Raw genomic sequence first — 16415 nt, 5'->3', positions numbered from 1 at the left:
GGTGAGCTAAGATCACGCCATTGCACTCCAGCCTGGGCAATAAGAGCGAAACTCCATCTCAAAAAAAAAGAAAAAAGAAATTTAAAAAAGAAAATTTCTATCATCACTAAGGACTAAGGTTACTTTGTCCTCATCATCTCCAGGTATTGATTCAGAATCTCTTGCCTTTCTTCTTCGCAGCCAGTAAGACTACTTTGATCATGCTTAATAGTTTCTGGACCTTGTACCTTTTCATTTTCTATCATGTCATGTTTTTATGATTCTCCACTGCTATCCTTATCCTCTCGGTGTTCCAGTAATTTTGCCAGTGGATCTGGTTTTCCCTCTCATGTTGCTAATCTCATACTGAACTTGTTACTGTTGATGTTCTTTATTTCAAACATTTATCATATAGGTTAGATTTGGTCCAATGGAGGTATTTACAGAGGTACCCACATGATGGTCATCATCACTATCATCACCATTTATTGAACCATTACTCTGTGACAGGTACAGTGCTAAGCACCTCATCCATAGAAATACACCACCAAATCCATGCAATAATTCTCTAATGAATTATTAGAGAGAAAGTAAGAAAACTGAGGCCCAAAGAGGTTAGGTAACATATCCAAGAACTGACAGCCAGTAAGAGTATCCTTGGCCAGGCGCAGTGGCTCACATCTGTAATCTCAGCACTTTGGGAAGCCGAGGTAGGCGGATCACCTGAGGTCAGGAGTTTGTGACCAGCCTGGTAAACACAGTGAAACCCTGTCTCTACTAAAAATACAAAAATCAGGCTGGCATGGTGGCGGCCACCTGTAATCCCAGCTACTTGGAAGGCTGAGGCAGGAGAATTGCTTGAAGCCAGGAGGTGGAGGTTGCAGTGAGCCGAGATTGCGCCACCGCACTCCAGCCTGGGCAACAAGAGCGAGACTCCATCTCCAAAAAAAATAAAAAATAAAAATTCCTCACTGGTAGTATTTGTGCAAAGGCAGGATTTGAACACAGCTCAGTCTGCCTCTTATTCTGAAACATTTCTTTATGTTCTATAGGAGCTGAATAGCATTTTATGTTCTGTACTGGTTCACATATCCCATCATCCTGCCGCTACTTTCTATCCATCTGTTCCCTTCTCTTTGTGCAGCATTTGGGTTTCTCAGCTCAACCAGTAATAATTCCTTTTCTTCTTCCTCTCCTAAGAAGCAAAAGGCATCACACCACGGCGGTCAGTCCTGGTATTAAGGACTCCCCCTCAAGTTAACCCTGATCCTTCTCACTACTCCTCAGCTGTGGCTTTCAGCATCAGCGTCAGCGACAACTGGGTCTGTGCCTCTGTCCTACACTCAAAGGTCTTAGGGTTGAGGGTAATACTAACAACACACACAGTGGATCACAGATCAGTTTCCCACCGGATCTCTCAGATTGAAGGCTCTTCACCTGGTTCTGTAAGCTAAGCTCAATCAGGCATTTAGGCTTATCGGGGGGACAGACTTCCACTTTTACCACTTTAGGATATCACTCCCCATACCACCACCAGCAATCTGAGTAGATCCCAAGTACTCTAACTCTCAGACTCCACCCATAAGTTCCAGAAATTCTATAACAGGCTTTTCCCTGCTACCCAAGCACAGGATATAGAGTGGACCAGGGATGCACCCCAACCCCAAGTCACAGATACCTACCCACATATCACGTTAGTCTAATCTGAATGGTTTAATCATCTTCTCAGACTCCAGCTGTTCCGATCAGCTGCCTTTCCTAGGACCTAGACACACATTCCTGAAGTTGCAGATATATCTGGAACCTCGCAATGTCAGATGGGGGAGGGTGCAACTCTCTGGCTTCAGGGGACAGAGATTTTAGTCCCAAGGACCAGCAATAGAAGGCACAAGAGAATTGCTTGAGAAGGCTGCTAGGAGGCGATGAAGGGTGTAGAGACTGTCTGCAGCAAAAAGCCTCTTTCAGAGTCTTCTGTACACGACAACAAAGGTAACTGAAGCATAACCTCTCATGGGAGACTGGCTCTGACACTAGCGTAAACAAATGTTGACGGCAGGCATGGAAGGCTCAGTTCTAGGAGGCAGGGCAATAATTCCCTAATGAATTACTAAGGAGAAAAATGAGAAAACTGAAGCCCTGCAGGGAAAGAAGTGGAAGTTGGTGCCCTCACCACCAGTTTCCACACCATCATTCTTCCGGTCTTTCTTCCTAGCTGCCCATTCCTCCTCTTGCTTCTTCCCTGACTTCCAGTTCCACCTCTCATGCTGATGCTCCCCAGCAATTCAGCCAGGACTCTCATCCACAACCACACAGCCTTCCTGAGCGATCCCATCCTCTCCTACAATACAACTTCAGGGGCCAGCTACCCAAGAATGACCCCAAGTATCTCCTGGGGCATCGGAACCATCTGTGAAAGCCCTGAAACATAAGACTACCAGCCTCCCTCCCCGCAAACACTACAGAGGACTCTGATGCTCTAGAGTGTGAGAACCACTGTTCCAGCCTAGATCGATCTCTCAGCTGCAGATGAGCAGGCGAGTTGCGAAGTGGGCAGGTCCACCAAGCGATTCCACAGTCATTCCAAACTCAAAATGGCCCAAACCAAATTCACAACCTTCCCCTACCAACCCGCTATTCCTTTCACGTTTTATAGCTCAGTGACTGGTCCTACCATCTCATGGCACCAAGTGAGAAACTCTGATATCGCCCTTCCTCCCATCTACCAAGTAGGAGAGGCCTCTACATCAGTTTCTTTTGAGCCTGCCTTCGCCTCCCCATCCACCTAGCCAGGACCCCATCATCGCACTCCTGAATTCCTATAATAACCCTCACTCAGCTCCCAATCTCTAGTCCCCTTTCACACCATCGTCCTCCACACTGCCACCAGGACTACAAGTGACAATCCTTCTCTCCTCTTACAGCTTCAGTGATTCTCCACTGACCACAAGACAACACCTACGCTCCTAGGCACTGCCTGCAAGTCCCTCTGAGAACCGACCCCAAACCACCTCTCCAACCAGCTCCTCCTCCCTCCATCCTCCACCACAAACCTCACGCTCCAGCAACACCACACTGCCCACCACCCCTGAAGCACATCATACTCCTTCCTGCTTCTGCACCTTTGTACAATCTGTTACCTCTGCCTGTATCCTGCTTCACCTGGAAAAATGAAAATCTTTAAGAGTCTGTGAGTCTTACTCAGTCCCATGAGCTTCCATTTCCACTACTCTACTTCCCAAGACACGGTATTATCATTATGTATTTACTTCCATCTGTCAAGTCTTGGTGCTCCTGAGGGCAGGGTCTGCAGTGTCAAGCCCTATTACATGCTTAGTAAATGTTTACTTAATGACTGAAAACCACTAATGAGGTCCAAGTATTCTTCCACACCTTCAAGAAGCAAAGGAAGCAACCAATCTCTAAAGCAATAAAAATAAGGCCAACTGCTATCTTGGAAACCGCAGGTAATGTTTCAGTAATAGATGCTTTTGGTGACAGCTGAGGAGTTATGAAAAATGAGTCAGCAACTACATAATTTGTCCATTATTTCTGGCACAGTCCAAGGAAACAAGGCCATGACCAGAACACCGGTCCCTCCCTTGCTCTCAGTGCTTTAGCCATGCTGGCTCCCCAGCACATCTGGAGTCCACCATGCCCTTTTCCCAGCTAGGATGATGGCAGATGCAACCATCACCTCCCCACCTGGCTAGCTTCAATTCACTTTCAGGTGTCAGCTTAAAGGCCCCTTCCTCTAGTAAGCTGTCTCTGACTCCCCTAGCAGGAAAGCCATTCAATATATGGTCTCTTAGCACCTTATACTCCTCTTTTGCAGACATCAGTGCAATCATTATTATATTTTTTTTAAGAGATAGGGTCTATGTTGCCCAGGCTGGTCTCATTACATTGCCCAAGCTAGACTCAACTCTTAGATTCAAGCAATCGTCCTGCCTTAGCCTTCTGTAATTTTAGCCTTCTTAGCACTGTAATTTTTTATTTATTTATTTTTTTTTTTTTTTTTTTTTTTTTTTGAGACAGAGTCTCACTCTGTCTCCCAGGGCCTGAGTGCAGTAGTGCCATCTCAGCTCACTGCAACTTCTGCCTCCAGGTTCCAGTGATTCTCCTGCCTAGGCCTCCCAAGTAGCTGGGATTAAAGGCGCGTGCCACCATGCCCGGCTAATCTTTTGTATTTGTAGTAAAGAGGGGGTTTCACCATGTTGGCCAGGCTGGTCTTGAACTCCTGACCTCGAGTGATCTGCCTGCCTTGGCCTCCCAAAGTGCTGGGATTACAGGCATGAGCCACCACACCCAGCCCCTATATTTACATTTTTATGTACTTTTTATTATTTTTGTTATTTAACCTTGCTACTAGACTGTATGCTAAAGTACAGCAAGGACCAGATCTTTTTATTTATTTATTTTTTTATTTTTTTATTTTTTTTATTTATTTTTTTTTTTGAGACAGAGTCTTGCTCTGTCGCCCAGGCTGGAGTGCAATGGTGCGATCTCAGCTCACCTCAACCTCCGCCTCCCAGGTTCAAGCGATTCTCCTGCCTCAGCCTCCTCAGTAGCTAGGATTACAGGCATGCGCCACCATGCCCAGCTAATTTTTTGTACTTTTGTACTTTTAGTAGAGACGGGGTTTCTCCATGTTGGTCAGGCTAGTCTCGAACTCCCGACCTCAGGTGATCCACCCACCTCGGCCTCCCAAAGTGCTGGGATTACAGGCATGAGCCACCACGCCCAGCCTGTCTTTTTTTTTTTTAACCACTGTGGCCTCACACTTGGCATAGCACTGGCACTCAGCAGACCCTGGACAAGAACTGGATGGATGGATGGACAGATGGCCAGATGGGCTGGTAGGCAAGTAGTAGTTATGGAGGACAGGAAAGAATAAGGAATAAGGTTACCTTCAGTTATTGGTACAATCCTTGATAATCATCCAGCTCTCTTTGTTCTGACTTACGCCTCATAACACAATCTCAGATATTAAAACTGGGGCTTCCCTACTGAAAAGGGATGCATGCACACCAAAGATATTCCTGTTTACATGGAAAGTGGGAGTCTCAAAGCAAATGGACACATTTGGCATTCTGACTTCATATTCATTGATCTTTCTATATATCAGGTTGCTTCTCTGTTCCACAAGTACTACTGACTATAGAATCTCAGTCCTTAAGAACCCCCCAAAATCATGATCGTGTTAACAGACCACAACAGACACTGTCTTTTCTTAACTAGCCACCAACACTGGACTAGATATTGGAGCTGTGTGCTAAGTCAAGTTTACGTCCTGTTCCCACACAGTCACGCTGCAGATTCAACAAAGGCCCCTGAAGCAGACACTTTCATCTGAGATAAATGCTTCACCATGGGCATGGTTTATCAGCAGCAGTACAGGAACTGCAGGCAGCTGTTGAGAAACTGTTACATGCATATGGACGTGTTCGAGTTCATGGGCTTCGTCAGGTGGGGAATCAGGGCACCTGAGTATGAAACTCTAGCAAAGCCTCCACCCTCATCTGGAAAGTAGAAAGAGTGGACTCAATGCTTGGTAACCATCAGGACAGACAGACACTATATGTGATAAGCACAAAGGCCATAGTGATGCTCATTGCCAAAGTGTCCCATGGCAGATATAGCTAGAGACACATTAAAGAAATAAACTAACTGAAACAACAAGTATCTTCTGAAAACAGCAAAGGATGCTACATATCAATCAGCAAGTAACTTCTAATCTTATCAAAAAAGCTTGTCAGCCAGGTGTAGTGATACTCAGGAGCTACTTGGGAGGCTGAGGCAGGAGGATCGCTTGAGGCCATGAGTTGAAGGCTGTAGTGTGCTATAATCGCACCTGTGAATAGCCACTTTGCTCCAGCCCAGGTGACTCAGCAAGACTGTGTCTCCTTTAAAAAAAAAAAAAAAAGCTTCTCAACAAGAACACAAATTATAACCCTAGTTACAAACTAATTATCACAGGTACCAATAATTACTATACTTCAGTCATTTACAGGAAAGTTCAGTATTTTCTGCCCCATAAGCATGAAACAAGACCTTAAACCCATCATTCCAGATTCAACTCAACTCCTCAAACTCAATCATCAGGAAACCGAAACATCTAAAACCAAGGAAACTATCACAACCACCTTTTTCCAATGAAGCCCTGTTGCCTTATCTCACTTGTGACTTCTACAATGAGTGTGTCAGAAGCCACACCGTGAGGCAGCCAGGAGCATGAGAAGAGGCATTTGAGGCATTAGGACCCTCAGCTTCTCTCATAGCTACATCTTGGGCAATGTGTTTAACCTCTCTAAGCTTCCGTTTTCCTCTATGCACTTCAAAACCTGCCCTACTTACCTGCAGAATCAACGTACGGCTGGAATAAAAAGTGTGAAGAGAACTTTTTAAGTGTTGTAAAGTGTTGAGATATTGTATAACGGATGGAACCTCAGATCTAACAACCTTCTCATTTTATAGATTCAGATCAGTCACTGGGAGCCCACTATTTACTCCATTTGTTCACCCAGTAAACATTTATGGAGCATCTACTACAGGCCAGATGCCAGGCTGGGCACTGAGGACCTGCTGGTGGGCAAAACAGCCACAGCCCATGACCTGATGGGACTGCACTGCACCAAAGGAGATCCTCAGACATATCCAGCAATTACCCTAGAAAGCATATTCTTACACCTCACAGGCCATGCTAATGATTTGGTCTTTTTTCTGACAGAAATTAGAAGCCACTGGAGGCTTTTAAGCAAAGGGAATGGCATACGCAGACCATTCTGGCTGCCTTGCACCAGCCTGGGGTAGGCCCTGAATATGCAAGAACAAATGCGGACTCTTACTCTGTAAAGTCGAGAGAACGATCATGAGGGAGTCACCGGTGGGCACAATTGTACTGTATGCTACGGCAGGGCACACAGTGAGAGAGCTGTGGGAGCCCAGTAGGAGAGCAATCTATAAATGCCAGTGGACTGAAAGTGTTAGAGATATGGTGCCTAGAAAGAAAAAATAAACAGCTGCACAGAGGACTAATCCTCTCTGTAATTCCACATAACGAACTTTATTGCCAGAGAAAGACAGCAAATTGTCTTGAATCTATTAACTTGTTTTCCATAAATATTTAATTATTCAGAAATAGGCCAAAAGCACAAACTTTCCTTGCCCTAGTTATCAGGTTTATACAACAGTGTGTGATAATTACTGTATCCAATAAATATGGACTTAAATATACTCCCTATTCTTCCTTTCATCTCAGATGATTTTAAAAGAACCTATGGTTGTCAAGGCCAAACATTTAATTTTTCTTCTGATTACTCAAAAATTGACTTAACCTTAAAATATATTTAAATTCTGAAGAGGGAAAGTATCATGTTGCATTATTAGTTTATATTTAAGACCAATCATTTACATGGAATAACAGAATGATTAAACAGAAAGAACTTGAGAAGCCAGCCCCCAGTTCCTAAACGGGCCTGAGACAAAGGCACCCAGAATGGCTCTGTCCTCTCCTTCACTAGTACCCTATGTCTTTGTGGGAGCTGAGGCTTGCACCTGCAACCCCAATGCAGAAAGAGTTCTGCCCGCCACCCTAGACACGCTTGCCAGCTCCCCATCACCAAGTACATGTGTATTTTAACACATTGCTTGTGCAGTAACTCACATAACTTCCATAGGTAATACATTCATACCCTAAGAAAAGCATCCTAAAAATCGTATAACCCTGGGTGAAAAGAGGACACTATTCTAGCTCCCATTTCCTGGGCACTCACAATGTGCAAGCCCTCTGCTAAGCCCTATTCTGTAGCGTCTCCCTGAAACCCTGTATGAACCACACAAAGGCACATACTATCTCACCTCTTGTATTGATGAGGAAACAGAGGTAGAGTCATTTGCTCAAAGCCACAAGGCTTGTGAGTGATGGAGTCAGGACACAAACCCACATCTGTTTATGTCCCAACTTCAGAGTCTGTGTTTTAAGCACTGCCCTATCTGCCTCTCTGACGCTCAGGAGATCAATCTCCTGCAAAGAAAAACATGACAGATTTGAAAGCTCTACAGAAAAAACAAGGAATGATTTGCTGTTCTGGGTCTTCAGGTCTCTGCGCTCGTCAGCAAGCACAGGCGAGACAAGTACAACTCATGCCTCTCCTTGGGGAAAAGTCACAGAACTGATCAGTGCAGGTACTTGGACAAAGAAAAGGTGTTCACGATGATGATGGGTGAAATGTACCTTTCAGAAGAGCTCATGCAGGAAGTGGGGAGGAAATACTTATAGACAAGCCTATAGACCTAGAGCCATAGTATCACCTGCAGGGCTGGTGAGGAAGGTCCTGAGGACTCCTTGAGCACTTGATGACTTCAGAGTTGATTTCTCAGACGACTTGACCTTCACATTCAATACCTAACTTTCGCCATGACCACGACACTATCACTAGGACCCTGAGGAAACAGCTCAAGAGGCGCTTTTTGGTTCTCCCACAGCACCATGTATAATTACAATAGTGAGCACTCTGTAAGCACTAGCTTCCTGGCAGGCACTGTGCTAAACACTGCACTGCATTCACTGAAATCTTCAACAGTCCTAAGTTAGGTAATACTGCTATCCCCACTTCACCAAATCAGTAAACCAAGACTCAGAGCTGGGAAGACACCTACCCATGGTCACACAGGTTGTCTCTGACAGAGGCAGGATTTGAACCCAGGTCTGCCTGGCTCCGAGCCTGAAACTGCTTGGCCACTTCACGAGCAGTTCTCTGTTATGGCCAATCGCCTTCAGTCACCTTCTGTTTGTGGGTGACTTCTCCACTGACTGTGAGATCCCAAAGGGCAGGGACAAAGCTTCATCTGCATGTGTCCAGCATCCAGCACAAGGTTTAGCCCGAAGCAAGAGCCCAGCAAGGCACGTTAATGAATGCCCACCTGAAGAAAGTCAAGTGTACTCTCTGCTATGAAAGGAGGCCCAGAAACACTCCTCACAGAAGCCAATCCAACCAACTCTTCCCCTGAGTTAAAAATCTATGAGCCACCTACTCAGTTCCTTTGGCCTGCTCCTCCACAACCCTAGCCCAAGGCAAGGGAGAGCAGTCATACTTCTGCGGAAAGGAGAGTTTCAGCAAGCACGAGCAGCTCATTCCAGACTTGTCCATTTTTCTGCTTCCTCATCTTGACTTTCAGCATCTGCAACAAATATTTCTTTCTTCCCATCCCTAAGACTTTTTAGGTCAAGTATCATCAGCCATACCCAAAGCCTACAGCTAGCATATAGCACAGCACATGCCTGTCTCAGAGTCAGCACTCAAATATTTGGGGAGTGAAGAAGTATAGTCCAAGGAATGGGTTTCACCAGAGACCTGGTGACATATAAATAAGAATCTGCTACCATTTAGTAGTACGATTTGTCTGAGCATAGGTCCATCACACTGTTCAACAAGAGCCTACCCTGTGCCAAGCTCTGGGGACCCAGCAGCAAAGAAAGCAGGAGACTTTCCTTGTGCAGAGTAGAGACACAGGCAAAAAGTCACATATGCGATAACATGACGTGTGCTCTGATCCAGGTACACACAGAAGGAAAGTCAAGGTTGTACAAATAGGAGGGTGCCTGGAAAAATTAAGTAGGTTTCACAAAGGAGTGAAAATTTGAGCTGAGGAGGCATTCCCAAATCACCCCAGGGAGAAGTCACTGTTCCCTGCCTCTGTGACCTCACACAATGCTCACCTCCCACCACCTGGCCCACTATGCTGTTTGGTAATCAATGGTTTGTGTGCCAATCTCCACACACAGCATGTGAGCACCTCAAAGGCAAGGACTTTAGGTATTCTCCACGGCTCACCTTTAACTGTCCAGTAAATATCTGCTCACAAAGAATAGAATCTATTTCAGATTATTAATAACATAGCAGCTCATCCTTCTTAAGCACCTACTATGACCTGCTATTGCTATATGTACTTTGCATTGCATGATCTCACTTCCTCTGCACAAAAACCCCCAAAGACAGATCCTATTATCATTATCTATTTTACAGATATGGAAACTGAGATGCAGAGAGATTAGGTAAATTGTTCCAAGTCACATAGCCAGTAAGTGACAGGCTGGACTTTGAATCAAGGCCTGCATGGAAAATCAGTTCTCAATTACCAGTGAACAAATCCCTTTTCCTTTCTCTTTCTGTACTCTGCCTTGCATCCAGATACATGGATTGCCCTTTAATCTACTGTTCACTGGGACTAAGGCCACTTTTTTTCCTAGGACAAAGGATGTCTCTTGTTAGGCTTCTAAACAATGACTGCTAACTAATACTGAGTAAACATCATTGAGGAGTGGGGGGTGGAGGTACAAAATTGTGCTTATATCAGTCAAAAACATTTATTAAGAAGGAACTGTACATACTAACTGACACATTTTCCACTGTTAGAACAACGTCAAAGTAAATCAAGGGAATACATGAAGCAACAATGAGTATGTATAGAATGCTATTCTTTGCGTAAGAGAAAGAATATATAATAAACAAGAAACTGGTAACAGTGGCTGCCTCTAGGGAAAAGGACTAGGAACTGTCAACTTGAGGCAAGACAGACAGTTACTTTACAATTTATTCCCCCACTTGCCTTAAAAAATTCCATGTGTGGGCCCGGTGCGGTGCCTCACACCTGTAATCCCAGCACTTTGGGAGGCCAAGGCGGGCAGATCACCTGAGGTCCAGAATTCGAGATCAGCCTGACCAACATGCAGAAACCCCATCTCTACTAAAAATACAAAATTAGCCGGGCACAGTGCCTCACGCCTGTAATCTCAGCACTCTAGGAGGCCGAGGCGGGCAGATCACAAGGTCAGGAGATCGAGACCATCCTGGCTAATACAGTGAAACCCCATCTCTACCAAATAATACAAAAAATTAGCCGGGCGTAGTGGCGGGCGCCTGTAGTCCCAGCTACTCAGGAGGCTGAGGCAGGAGAATAGCGTGAACCTGGAAGGCGGAGCTTGCTGTGAGCCGAGATCGCGCCACTGCACTCCAGCCTGCTTGGGTGACAAAGAAACACTTTTTTCCAAAAAAAAAAAAAAAAAAAAAATTCCACGTGTGATTTTTTTACTTGCTCAAAATATCCTCTCACCGTTGTCTTCGAAGTACTTTGTGGCTCACACCGGTAATCTCAGCACTTTGGGAGGCCGATGGGAGGATCACTTGATCCCAGGAGTTCAAGACCAGCCTGGGCAACATAGTGAGACTCCCATCTCTACAAAAAATTAAAAAATTAGCCAGGTGTTGTGGCACAGTACTTGGGAGGCTACGGTGGGAGGATCATTTGAGCCTGGGAGGTCAAGCCTGCAGTGAGCCATGACTGTGCCATTGCACTCTAATCTGGGTAACTGAGGGAGACCCTGTCTCTTAAAAAAAAAAAAAAAAATTTTTAAACTATATTCAAAGAAATCATTTATTACTGGGCCTTTCCCAAATGCTTACATACATATGATTGCAATCATGAAGAATTATGTATGTTTATGAACAAAAATTGAATGAACTTAATGTGTGATGAAATGGAACCATGCAACAACTATTGTCTTTTATGTTGAAGTTCACTAATTTTACTAATGTTACAATATTTTTGTGCAATAAATAAAGTGTATGTTAAAGGTACAGATACCATATGCATAAAAGCAGCAGGGACAACTTGCCACACCTTCTTTCCAGTTAAAGTCCTTCATCTGTTCTTTCAACAAGCATTCAGTGAGCACCTACTGTGTGCCAGGCAAGGTGCTAGACAGACGTTTTTAAAAGAAGAACTAAATAACAGGTCATTGGTTTCCTCCCTCCTGCCTTTGAAGAAAATATGACTAACCAGAAGGCCAGATCTAGAAGAACTCTTGGTGATCACATAGTCTAACACCCTCCTCACTCAGCTAAGAAACCCAAGGTCTGGAGACAGGAAGGGATTTGTTCAAGGTTATATAAGAAATAGAGGCCTCAGAATTCCCTGTCCTGCTCTCCTTGCATGTTACATGCTGTCCTGAGTGGCTTGTGTTGAAAGATGGGCAGGCAGTGAGAGACAGGACAGGACCCTAACCGGGTGGATCAGGTGCCTTCTCCCCTCCTGTCTCATTTATTCTTCATAACAACCTCACAAGGTGGGCATGGTTATCCTTGCTTTACAAATAAAGAAACCAAAGCTCTGTGAAGCTAAGGAAGTAGTGCTGGTTCACTCAGCAGGAGGTGGCAGCCTGCGGTTTCAAACAGACCTGACTGACTTCCAAGTCACAGCTCTTACCCTCCATACTGAAAAGGAAAATCCATTTCAAGAGGAGGGCCATATCAGAGCGCCTCAGATGCAGTATTTTTCATTAATGAAGTCTTTCTCTAGACTCTGAATGTTGCTAATCCCCTCACTATTCAACACATGTTCTAATTCTTCTTTGCCACCAAGTTTGAGCTTTCCTTCTAACCCAAAAAGCATGACGGTCACTCAGATAGCAGCAATCTCTGAGAGCCATTAACACCGTTTCTGCCAAGACAGAGTGGGAGAACTCTCACATGCTGCTTCTACGTCCTCTGGGACCTGCCACACAAGCACAGGCACCAGTAAGGGCCTAATCCCCTCAATGCTACTGGGTCACCACTGCACCAACCAGTGGTAATGAGGGAGTCCAGCACCATGGTTTCTGGCCCCCAAAAGTCCCATGGCTTCTATAGTGGGGAAAAAAAAAATGCAGGTTAGTAGAGAAGTATCCACCTACCTTCGCTTCTGTCCATGCAATGAAGGTAGGAGGGAGGCATTACAGTTTGGACTGGTCAACTACCAGCAAGCAGAGGCACTGGGTTTCGAAAGGTCACATACATGGGTATATAACACTCTTCTGAAATTCAGAAAGAGCCCTATCATCTTGCTTCCTTCTCCCCGCCCCTGTGGGTACACAGTGGAGTCAGGCATTGCCTTCTTTCACGGGTCTTCTTTTTGGGATTTCTGTGTGTTTTGAGACGGAGGAGTCTCACTCCATCGCCCAGGGTGGAGTGCAGTGACACGATCTCGGCTCACCTCCACCTCCCAGGTTCAAGCAATTCTCCTGCCTCAGCCTCCTGAGTAGCTGAGATTACAGGTGTCCACCATCATGCCCGGCTAATTTTTGTATTTTTTCGTAGAAACGGGGTTTCACCATGTTGGCCAGGCTGGTCTCAGACTCCTGACCTCAAATGATCCACCCTCCTTGGCCTCCCAAAGTGCTGGGATTACAAGCGTGAGCCAGTGCACCCGACCCTCTTGGAATATGGTAAAATCGGGGTCTGTACTTGGATGGGAGCAGAGGGACTTCCATAGCCTCAGGCCTGAGTTTTATGCTCCAGCTCAGAGTCCTCACCGGGGTTGGGGTCTAAAGGTCAGCAAACAAATGTTCTTCTGCTTCCACTTGCCACTGCTCCCTGCGTTGCAGCAGCTCCGTCAGAGGCCTCGCAGGGAGAAGCAGTCACGATCTAAGACACAGCTAAGTCTTTTGGGAACTCCCAAAAAAAACCTCATCCCAAACTGCGAAAAGAAAGTGGTCTAGTCTCACCTCTTAACTAGAAACAAACCCTCTCTTCTTTAGACTCTCCAGTCCCTGAATCCAACCTGCCCATCGGCATAAGAAAAGGGAAACTCTTAACTTTATCCAGCGATTTGCTCAGTAGGCACTGTTTCATCCTATCCTCACCAGGCCCCTGGGAGATGCACAGGCAGGTACTAACATGCTCATTTTGCAACGGAGGAAACAGGTGAAAAACTCTCCCAGATAGCATAGTCAAAAGCTTCTGAATTCTCATCCCTGCTCTCCCCTCTTACCAGGCTGCCATTTCAGTCTTTCTGAGACGCACTGCTGAGATCTACAGCAGCTTCTGGTACCAGTAGCTAGCAAGCCAGGACCCCTCCAAGCCTCACACTACTCTTCAAGCACACACATGTTTCAACAGCCTATCATCGAATGACAGCCAACCCCCCCGCCCCCCGCATCCTAGCATGCCCCTTCAACAGCAACAGGAAAGCCCCTGAGGTGCGAAAAACAGCGCGCCCCACTTAGGGCGCGGCGTAGCATAGGGGAGGCAGCCGGCCGGTAACCAGGACAGCTGAGCTCCAAGCCCGAGTCAGCAGTGGCACAGGCAGGCCCGGACGGTCCTTCTAGCGGCATTTCCGGATGCCCCCAGAATCCGCAGGGAGCCCAAAGCCCCCGTGCCCACCCCCCTGGACAGCGGAGACGGCGGCCTTTCCTTCGCGGGCGACCACCCACCCTCGCCCGCTCCTCACCTGGGGCCCTGCTTCCGCACCGCAGTCACCCGGGCCCCGCCCCCCGCCGCTGCAGGTCCCCGGACCCCGCCCCCCGCACCTGTGCTTTCCCCAGGTCCGGCGCTCTGGCCGCACCCCGCAGCGCCGCCCACGGCAGCCCCGCCGGCCCCGCCCCCCGCACCTGCAGCCGCGGCGCCCCGCCCAACTGCCTCCCCGGCCCCGCCCCCCGCGCCCGCGCGTCTTCCCCGCCATCCTTCACGCTCCCGGGGACCAGCGCGCCCCCGGCCCCGGACCCCAGAACCCCCGGATCCCGGCCAGGCTCCGGCGCCGGGCACCCGCAGGCACGGCCCGGCCCCGCCTCCCGAACCGAGGCCCCTCCCTGGCTCCGGCGGCCCTCGGGGTCCCGCCCCCCGCACCTGCAGCTCCCTCAGGCCCGGCCTCAGGGCCCGCCCCGCCCCGCCCCGCCGGCCGCGCCTCTCACCGCCGCTCTCCCCGCCGCCGCAGTCCCGGCCGGTCACCTTGACGCGGGCCGCAGTGGCTGCCGCCGCTTCCTCATGGCCCTGGGAGCGGCCCAGCGGCAGCGGCGCCTTCGCTTGGAGGCCGGGGCCGCGCCGAGCCGGGCCGGGGCCGGGCCGGGCGCAGCTGGAGCGCGGGCAGTCGCGGGAGCGGAGCCGGTGCCCAGCCGCAGTAGGAACCGTCCGCTCCAGGGCCTGAGCGGCGGGCCGCTCATCCAATCGGCGCGCGGCGCCAGAACAGCCCCCCCAACCAGCTCGTTGCAGGGGTGGAGACACGCAAATCGGCCGGCTGGTCGTGCCAGTGCGCAGCCGCTGCATCCGCGGTCCTCCCGGGCCTCGGCCTCCGCGCTCATCTGCAGACGCCCTCTCCGCCTGCAGGGATGCTGCGCTGCCAGCACACTGTGCCCGCCGCCCGCCACCCGCCACGCCCATCTCCTGCCTAGAAATAGCCGCGCATCTCATTCCCCACACGGCCGTCCAGGCCTCACCCACTATCCCCCCTAAATCCCTACCTGGGATTTATCGTTTTCAACAAAAATGGTTTTTTGAGCGAGACATCGCCTTAGTGCCCATTCTTCACAGCTGGGAGGTAGGCACAGAGCCCAGAACGTCAGAGCCAGAAGAAACCTCGGAGATCCTGGGGTCTCATACATTTTACAGCTGGGCAAAGTTAGGCCCAACGAGGTGAAGGGACTTGCCCAAGACCACACAGGCGCAAAGCTGGGGAATGAGCCCGGATCCTGTCTCCCTGCTCCCACATCCTTTACTCTGTGCCAGGCACGGTGAGGTGAGCACAGAGGTTAAGTCATTTGGCTAAAGTCGCAGGGATAATAAATTGCAAAGACAATTGAAGCCAGGTCTGTGAAGCCCTGGAAATCTAGCACCACAGCAAAACACTTTTCTGCCTCCCACAGAGAGAAGGTACTATGACCTGCCCTACTCCGAAAGATTATTGAACAAATAGAACATCATTTTGACAATCTTCAAAGTAATTTTGCAGTAATATGAATGAATATGGAAAGATTGGTTACTATGCTTCCCAAAGCTTATGAAAGGAAAAAAGAAAAAAGAAAATAGAGTCAGTAGAAGTTAAACCACTTGTGCCTTAAGGTGACGTTTTTGCTATTTTGTATTAAGAGAAGTTTCTGCTGTTTTGTATTAAGAAAACGGTAATCATCAAAGAAGGTACTTAATTATTTTGCATAAAGAGAACAAAAGCCTGGTGAGGTGGCTCACGCCTGTAATCGCAACAATTTGGGAAGCCAAAGCGAGAGGATTGCTTGAGTTCAGAAGTGTGAGACCAGCCTGGGCAACATGGCCAGACTCTGTCTCTAATAACGATACAAAAATTAGCGAGGCGTGGTGGCGCAGGCTGTAGTCCCAGCTACTCAGGAGAATGAGGTGGGAGATCATTTGAGCCCGGAAGGTCAAGGCTGCAGTGAGCCTCAAGTGATGGCGCCACTGCACTCCAGGCTGGATTGACAGAGCGAGACCCTGTCTCAAAAAAGAGAGAGATACCATCCTGGCTAACATGGTGAAACCCCGCCTCTACTAAAAATACAAAAAATTAGGCGGGCGTGGTGCGGTCGCCTGTAGTCCCAGCTACTCAGGAGGCTGAGGCAGGAGAATGGCGTGAACCCGGGAGGCGGAGCTTGCAGTGAGCTGAGATCGCGCCAC

The 16415-nt window shown here is 48.0% G+C and overlaps 1 protein-coding gene across 25 annotated transcripts in view; it reads right to left on the bottom strand.

Moving 5' to 3' along the window:
- RALGPS1 (Ral GEF with PH domain and SH3 binding motif 1) overlaps positions 1-14938 on the bottom strand; it is a 309103-nt gene extending 294165 nt beyond the window's left edge. For 5 of the 25 annotated variants that reach the window (XR_004178006.1, XM_017949997.3, XM_017950002.3 and 2 more), the window contains exon 1: positions 14705-14931. The gene's annotated coding sequence lies outside the window, so the exon portion shown is untranslated. Of the gene's footprint in view, positions 1-14244; positions 14272-14704 lie in introns of those variants that run through there. The other 20 variants (XR_001896046.3, XR_001896047.3, XM_017950010.3 and 17 more) reach the window with 10 other exon arrangements.
- Positions 14939-16415: the final 1477 nt, after the last annotated feature.

This window comes from Papio anubis, chromosome 13, assembly GCF_008728515.1.
Source record: "Papio anubis isolate 15944 chromosome 13, Panubis1.0, whole genome shotgun sequence".
Lineage (NCBI taxonomy): Eukaryota > Metazoa > Chordata > Mammalia > Primates > Cercopithecidae > Papio > Papio anubis.
Note: the sequence above shows the minus strand (reverse complement) of the source record. Positions and strands in the feature narration are given on the sequence as shown.